The sequence below is a fragment of the Pteronotus mesoamericanus genome, unplaced genomic scaffold (assembly GCF_021234165.1).
Source record: "Pteronotus mesoamericanus isolate MK-2021 breed Mesoamerican mustached bat unplaced genomic scaffold, CSHL_Meso_final contig_73, whole genome shotgun sequence".
NCBI lineage: Eukaryota > Metazoa > Chordata > Mammalia > Chiroptera > Mormoopidae > Pteronotus > Pteronotus mesoamericanus.
Genome location: NW_026555245.1, coordinates 4,257,380 through 4,265,162, shown reverse-complemented (window position 1 = coordinate 4,265,162; position 7,783 = coordinate 4,257,380). Strand labels below are relative to the sequence as shown.

The 7,783-nt window shown below is 42.3% G+C and overlaps 1 pseudogene; it reads left to right on the top strand.

The window, feature by feature from the left end:
* The first annotated feature begins 893 nt into the window (after nucleotides 1–893).
* Nucleotides 894–1,802, top strand: LOC129078409 (developmental pluripotency-associated protein 4-like; annotated as a pseudogene).
* Nucleotides 1,803–7,783: the final 5,981 nt, after the last annotated feature.

Sequence of the window (7,783 nt, the reverse complement as noted above, 5' to 3'; positions counted from 1 at the left end):
ATCTGCGGGGGCTCACAACTGCCTTCTCTGGGCCTCGGTACACCGTGACCTCCCCCAACGTGCTGAACAAATATAGAGCTGTAGGGCCAGCCACCAGATGGGCAACCAGTTTGTTTGGAATTTGTACCATTTGGGGTTGCCTATTTAAGGAAAAGAATTTTAAAATTTTAGAAATTTATTTAAAGTGAGAAAATAGAACCCAAGAAATTATAAATTTAAAACAAGTGAGGAATTACAGTCTCCTAATTGGAAGGCATATGAATGGTTACCTTTTTATCTTATGAGCCTCCAAAGGAGCTTGGGCAAGTGCAGAGCCCCAAAGCTTAAGCTTTATTAGCTTCACGGTGAATCCTATTCTGATGACGACCCTCTGACCTTCAAACCCTCTCCCCCTGGTGGCCGGTGCTTCAACCTTCTTTCAGCTTCCAGAGAGGAAGATAAAGCTTTGTGAACTGGGGGTGGGGAGTCGCTTTGGTATGTAGATGAGTCATTGGTTACCTAGGTCTTTCTCCAGAACTGGTTCTCCATCCTTGGAAATTACTTAACTTCTATGAGCTTTGCTTTCTTTCTTTATAAAATGTAATCAGAGGACTGACAGGCTTGTCATCAGTAATTCTGTCAGAGGGATCACGTGATGTGAGCGAAGGCGTTTTATTTCCATCTTATAGCTCCAGGTCCATGAAAACTTCTGTCATTGTTGGTGTTGAGCAGACTCTAAAGAAATCTGATCTACCATCCTCTCTGTAAAAAGTAAAGTAACTAACAGGTAATTTAAGGTATGGAAATTTAAACTATGTCCTACAGACAAATAATAATATGTTGTTTAAAGTGATGGTAAACAGATCAGAAGTAAGAAGATTTTCTTTTTATCAATGTCAGATTATATTCTAAATATGGAAAATGCAAAAAGCAAGAAGTGTAACTCCAAAAAGAAGTTGGGGGTGCGGGGGGCGGGGGGGAATTGGCTGGCAAATTCCAACCAGTAAAAGCTGAAGAGGAACATCAGGCTGCTGGTGAATCAAGTATAGAAAGAAGCTCAGGGAAGGAAACCAAATGGAAAAGATCTAAGAAAGATCACAAAGCTTCCTGTCGAAAAGAGATGGCACATGACAATAAAAGAGTAAGAATTCGGAAGAAGATACCAATTCCTCTATTGCCCCTTAAATTGCCACCAGTTGACCTGCTTCACCGAGACATCGTGAGGGCTTGGTGCCAGCAATTAAATCTGGATACCAAAGGCTTGAAAGTGGAAGCATATAAGAGGCTGTGTGAATATGCTTACCCTCATCAAAAGTATATTCCTGTCTCATCAAAGGTGGCCAGGGTCTTGACAAAATCAAAAAGAAAACTGAAGATGGAAAAAGAGGGAATTACTCTGGAAAGTTTGGGTCTTCCTGAACTGACTGCTCCCTGCTCTCGAATGCCTGCTCTCGGAGGTGCTACTGCTCTCCTCGAGGGAATGGACAGTGTTGTTGTGACAGCTTCCACTTCAGAAGTTGTGTTTGCCTCCTTGGGGCAGATTCGCAGCCAGTGCTGGTAAGATGGAGACAGTGCGGTCACCACAAGAGGCCTCCGGTGTCAGGTGGTATGTGGTCCATGGGCGAAGTCTCCCTGCAAACACAGAAGGTTGGGTTAAGCTACAGTTTTACGCTGGGCAAGCCTAGGTTCCTGAAAAACAAAGGAAAGTGTGTGCACTCTTCTTGCTACCTGCCTGCAGCCTTCCACCCTCGCACCTGGAGGAAAATATGTTGTGCCCCAACTGTGTTCATAGGAATAAGGTATTAATGAAAAGCCTCCAGTGAAATTAAGATACCAAGAAAAAGAATACAGCCATGATTATAATTAATGGTAGAAAGATGACTATGCTCAACTCTGGTGCCACTGACAGCTGAACTCCAGGCTGCTCGGACACCATCCACGCTTCCTGCCTGCAGGGCCCACAGACCAGTGGGAGCAGGTGTTACCTTCAGCCTCTCAACATGCCTGCCACGGCGTCTGTTGGGATGTAGACATTTACATTTTAAAATGGAAAAGCATTGAATTATCATTCGCTGCAGTGAATAAGATGAAAACATCACACCATCCAACAACTATCCTTCTGAAACAGAAGTGACCTCAGCACCTTCGTCACAGTAGAAACCTCAAGTGAACATTGCAGAGGGAGTGGAGAAACGAGAGTGCACCCACGCTGGATTCTAGCCTCAGAATTCTGGCTCCTTTAGGGGGCTGTTGCCTTCGAAGTTTAATAGCTTCAAACTGTTGACTATCTGGAGCCAAAGGAAAAACTGTTATTCTCTCCACTCCCAAAAAGTATGTTGTTAATATACAAAACTTTTTTTAAAAAGATTTTCTTTATTTTTGGAGAGAAAGGGAGGGAGAAAGAGGAAGAGAAGCATCAATGGTTGGTTGCCTCTTGCATGCCCAACCTGGCCGGCAGCCCAGGCATGCGCCCTGATTGGGAATTGAACCAGCAACTCTTTCTTTAGTTCGCAGGCCAGCACTCCACCCAGTGAGCCACATCAGCCAGGGCTTAATATACAAAACATTTTTCAAAGTTTTCTTAACCTGAGTTTTCTATGGTGTGTCTTCTGAGATAAAAACACAGGACACTTTTCAAGTATTATTTCCAGTTATATCTGTTTTGTATGTTTCTACTGTTTAAAAAGTTCAAGGTTATTTCTTAGTCATAAATACATAATATGTTTTAAGTGTGTATGTAAAATAATTCATATACTGTGTTTAGGAAACTTTGTTGTATGTAAATTATTGTTGTGCTCTTAACTCAGTAGGATTAAGCCATAGGTAGGATTATTTGTAGCCATCCCTACTATTGCATGTATATTTTAATTTTGTTTTCTTTTTTCACTTTTTCCTTTTATTCATTGGATTGCTCAAGTTTCTATTTTATTTCCTTACTCTCTTCCTTTATTAATTTGGGAATTTTACTTTGCTTTCCAATTCTGCTTATTCTCTTCCTAACACACTAAAATAAACTTAAGATTCTCTCTATATAAAGTAAGTCCTGTCCTACCATTAAGATTGTATATTTACCCCTCCTTACTGCCCCAGCAAATAAAATCTCTAAAGTTACATTCCTCAACTCCCTAAAATCCACAAACTCTCAAAACTGCTATAAAGGGTTTAACTACCTTACTTTACTCTCTCCTTCACTGTCTCTCCCAATCTCCCCAAATAGCTCACGGAAGGGAATTCCATGACAAAGGGATCCTGTGATATGGTCTCGATTGGGGAAGCAAAGAAAAAAGCCATTTTATCCCTCTGGAAATTACAGTTAACAGCCCCAAAGGTATGTCTGTGCCCACAAGCACACACATGGTGTGTTTGTGTGTGCAAGATGTGAGATGTAACAGGAATGTGATAGGAGAAAACTTGGGCCAGCCCCTTGAACTTTCCTTGGTTCCCAAGGGCCACAGAAGGCTCCCAAGAGTTGGTGCTGAAATAGCAGCTGGAGTGGCAGGTCCTGCCAACACATTGGTGACTGAGGCAAATGAGTTTGCAAGTACAAAGCCTGAACTCACTGATAGGAAGCAAAAAGTGGAAGTGGCCACATCTTCAAAAATCCCCAGCCCTAAGTGGCAGACAAAGGAAGGAAAAGGGATATGGGGGAAAAAAAATTAATACTAATTCAATGAATTGAAATTATAAATTTCTATAATCAAAAAGATGAGACATACAGACAAACTGATTATACCCATCCTAACCAAGTATCCAAATTTAACACCGGGAATGGTACAAGCATTAATGTATTTTCTGATGGGATGCAATGTATGGCTGACAATATTCTTGTCAAAAAGATCTAACAGGAAGCTACTCAAAAGAGCAATCAATCCTGATTATACCTGTTGTCTCATAATTAAATGGACGTGCTTGTTTTGCGTGGCAATTACTAAGGCGTATCCATATAATAAAAGTCCACAGAGCTATGCCCCTAAGTGTGTATAGTTTCCTGACTGTAAGTTATATACTACTTTTTAAAAGTTGTCCGATTTGCCCCTGACTGGTGTGGCATGACTCGGCGGGTTCGGCATTCCGTAAACTGAAAGGTCGCTGGTCCACAGGCCTGGGTTGTGGGGCAGGTACCCAGCTGGGGCCTGGAGAAAGGCAGCTGATGTTTCCCTCACCCTCTTCCCCTTCTCTCTAAAAATAAATCATCTGTCTTGGTTTGAGCGATAAAGTATAGATCTAGTTAAAAGGATGTTTTAGTAATAATTGAGAAACTTTGAATATGTACTACAACAATGTTAAATGTCCTGGTTGTTATAAATATATTGTGGTTGTAAAATATTATATATGTGTACATAATCTCTAGCATTGTTTTATAATTATTGAGTAGTATACATGTATACATGAAATATACAAAGAATATTGCATTAGCTCCTGACAATTGGTTAATGAAGTACAAAATACATGGGTGTTATACCAAATTTAATGTTTGATAATTTTGAAATAAAAACTTATTTTGAATTAAAAAAAAGTAAAGTGATGGTAAACAGTATTTCTTCATGGTAGATAGGAGGAGTCTCTCTGATGGCTGTTCTCCAGATGCTACTTTTAGGGCCGGCTTTGCCTCTCTCTCATCTGCATTCTCATTGTCTAATGGGCCTATAGCAGGCTCCATAAATGTTTGATGAGTAAACACATGCATTACAAAAGAATCCTATTTTATAGAAGTGTTACAGTGAGTGCATATACACTGAGCTTATTCTGTTTTCCCTCTTCCCGTCTTTAAATATAAACAACTTTTACTTATGCTAGGGCCCACCTTGGGACCATCAAATACCACCTCCCTGGCAATTAAGCCCCTTTATTAAAGAAAAGCAAGCAAAGAAAGGCTTCGTATTTCCAGGAGTGGGAAAGCAGACTGGCCCCAGGTGGGGCTGGATTTCAGGTCCTGAAGAGGAGGGAGTTCAGGGCTGGATACAAGGTCTGAAGAGCACTGAGCCTGACTCCTGAGGTGGCAGGAGCTGGGGCCCTGGAGGGGCTCTGGAGTGGGCGGGGCCTGGAGCTCCCCAGGTGGGCCCGCCCAGGAAGCCCATTCCAGGCAGAGCTTCGAGGGTGGCCAAAGGGCAGACTACTTGCTCTACGCAAGGAGCAAGGAAAACCCAGACACCAGATACCAAGAGATTGCCCACCACATGTGGGTTCTGTAAGCCCTGTAAGTTCTATAAGGAAGGAAGTGCAATTAGAAAAGGGACAGGCATTGTACTTCCCACCAGGTCAGGGCAGGGGGTGCCTGAGAGGGACTGCATTTGAGTTACGCAGTAAAAGACATGTGACCCCATTCACACCCTGCCTGCATGGAGCATGGGCACAGAGTGGACAGGTGAGCACTTTCCAGTAAGGAAAGAATGAAGGTAGGGACCATATAAAATGAAGTCATTTTTACCAAGCTGCTAAAATCATTAGTATTATGAAGGTTGAGGAATGAGAAGAGTCCATTCTTGTCTTAATTAGCCTGAGAACTTAAACTTTTTTGAACTACCCACTCCTGCGTCAATGCTTGGTTATATATCCCAACCTCCTGGTAACCCTTTCATGATCACCTGAAGGACCCACGTATCCAGGTCACCTGATCAAGCCCAGAAGGACTCACGTATATGTCCACCTGACATCCATTATCTGGGCCACCGGGACTGAGCAGACCTCCTGGTGCTCATCTCTCAAAGCACCTGGCATCCATCAGCCTGACTGCCTGACATCTGACTGATAACCGTCCTGGACCAATCCTGGGGCTAAGAATGCAGGACTGATTTTTCTGAAGAATCTACATTTTGCTATAAGAATTTGTAATTTCTCTTCCTTTGGAACACTTCTCAGTTTTTGCCTAGCTGTATTCCCAGTCTGCAAACTCCAAGACCCTTGAATAAATATCTATCATTTATTTCCAGAAAAAACCTCCAGACTCTCTTTGAGTTTGTATGACCCCATTTAACCAGGGAGACTAGATAGAACCTGTTTTGTGGTTTGGCAAACTATGACCTAGAAAGCGGTCTTAGGGATGGTGGAGGAGGCTGGTTCCAGGCAAGCTGGGTCATGAGGCTGGGCATCCAACACTCCTGGGGAGCATACTTGGCAACAGGGAAGGAGGCAGGGGGTGGGAGGGTACGGGGGCAGGTGTGGGGAGGCGGTGGAAAGTGAACCCTGGGGAAAAACATTTGAATATCCAGGACATAGACAGGACTCAGGGGAAGGTGCTGATCAAAGCCTGTTAGAAAATAGTCACTGTGGAAGACAAGTTGAAAAGCTGACTATGGCCTCTAAGAAGCGCCAGGCTATTCTAGGGTCTGTTATAGCATATGCCATAAACCATCTCATATGGTTTTATGAGATAGGGGCTGGTCCTGCTCTATCCTAGTGCTTCCAGTACCTTTGGGGGTTCCTAAGAGCCTGCACTCACCCTGGGACCTTCAGGTTATCAATTGGGAAAATTTTTGCCTGAAGGTACTAGAGGACCTTTTTCAAGGTCAGTTCAGCCATTTTTTTTTTAACTTCATCCCAGTGTACTCGAGACTCAACGCTCTTGAGTACTGGACTAGACTTTCTAGGGGCATTCGAAGACCCATGCCTCTATTCCAGTCAGACTCATGGCTTTGGAAGGCACCCAGATCCCCAGGCCATTCTCAAAGTTTCCCCTACACTTAGACCAAGTGGCCTTGTGGTGGTTTTGGGGACTGTACTAGGATGATCCAGAAATCTGCATTCTGTTCTGAACAGGAATTTTTGGTGTCCTTTTGAGGCTTTTCTCCTTGATGCTGGAAATTCTGGAACAGACAGACATGTCTTCTCTTTGTTTTGAGAGCAGCTTTCTTGCCTTTGTGTGTGCCATGGGGTGACGGGAATCAGCCTGGCTTTGTCTCAGCACTCTGCAGCTGTGGTTCATGTAACATTTTACTTCAAGAAATGGCATTTCTTTAAGACCCTGTCATAAGTAAATAGACATAAGATGATTATGTGTTTTTAAAGTACTTAAGGAGAGTGAGAAAATCCATTGAGGTCACACATGCTAAATGTTACCTGTTGCTGTTGACAGGCTGCGTTAAGATTTTTGGCATTTCAGTAAATTACAAATGAGGGAAGAGGGTTCCATCACATTACCTTCTGACATGAAACTCCCTGTGGTCCTCTGAGTGAAAGCCATGCCTCTAGACCAGCAAAGGAGAAGGATCATTTGTGGGGCTTCCTGGCTGCTTTGCTTAGATTCATGCATGGGGGACAGTGGGAAGGGCAGGGAGTTTTACCATCACTTTACTCTCTCCTCTCTCCTCTCCTCCTTGGAATTATACACTGGTAGAACGCAGCCCAGTGTTTCTTTCCATTTGATATTGCAATGTTTACTATCCCACTGAGCAGCCTCTGTCTAGGTAACGGGGGATTTCTGTTCCTCAGCCTACTGCTTGTCATTTTGAGCAACATTGATGAGAGTCCCATACAAGAAAACCTGTGAAAGAAATTCTTTTACAATGTTGGGTTTGTTGGGTTTGACTCACTTAGAAAAACTAAATATTCTTGTGTGATGCAGGAATATTTTCCATTCTGTTCTTCAATTTTAAAAGAAACTAATTTTTTCCTTTTTAAGTCTTTCCTTTCTGATTAAATTTTTGTTTTTATCAAAGTAGTACCTGAATCTAGTTTTTAATCAATTATAAATGTTTTTAAATTTTAATTTTTCATTGAATATATTGGAGTGACATTGGTTAATAAAATTATATAGATTTCAAGTATATAATTTTACAATACGTCATCTGTATATTGTATTGTGTTC